We start from the raw sequence: 815 nt of genomic DNA, 5'->3' as shown, positions 1-815 counted from the left end.
GCCTTGCACTTCACCTCTGACATCTGGAGCAGCCAGGGTGGTGATCATGCCTACCTCTCCCTCATGGGGCACTGTTGCAATCAGTCAGGCCATCAGTCCTAGGTGAGTCCCACATGGCAAGGGAGATCATGGGGGTCATGAACCACATAGTGCAGGGTTGGCTGATTGGGCAGGCCAAGCTCACCCACAGGTTCGTGGTCACTGACAACAGGGCCACTGTGGTGAAGGCTGTCCATGATGCCAACTTTGTTGGTATCCGCTCTGTGGCACACAGGCCGCACCTAATAGTGACGGATGCCTTGGAGGGGGACAGGGCTGCTGGTGACAGTGCTGCCACTAGTACTGCTACAAGTGAGCTGATTGTGAAATACAGGAAGGTGGCAAGATACTTTCACTGCAGCATCAAGGGGGGCAAGATGCTGTGGGAAAAACAGGCAGAGCTGAGAATCCCATGGCACAGAATTATGCAGGATATGGAGACTCAGTGGAACTACACATACTTGATGCTTGAAAGGTTGGTGGAGCAACAGAAGGACATCCATGAGATGGCTTTTCTTGGGAAGATTGGGATCAGTGCCCCCCTGAACAGAGATGAGTGGGGTACCATCTCCCAGTTCTTGGTGGTCCTCAAGCCCTTCCTCAAGGCCACCGAGACCCTTAGCACTGGCGATGCCCTCCTCAGCCAGGTGATCCCCCTAGTGAGGGAACTGGAGAACCAAATGGAGAAGTTCCAGGGGATCAGTGTTCCTGGCTGGGGCAGGTCACTGTCACCAGACATGGAGGCACTGATGAGGCGGCTGAAGGAGGGCATCAGG

This window comes from Crocodylus porosus, unplaced genomic scaffold (assembly GCF_001723895.1).
Source record: "Crocodylus porosus isolate Cpor-Errol unplaced genomic scaffold, CroPor_comp1, whole genome shotgun sequence".
Classification (NCBI taxonomy): domain Eukaryota; kingdom Metazoa; phylum Chordata; order Crocodylia; family Crocodylidae; genus Crocodylus; species Crocodylus porosus.
The sequence above is the reverse complement of the archived record's forward strand: the minus strand, read 5'-3'. Positions refer to the sequence as shown.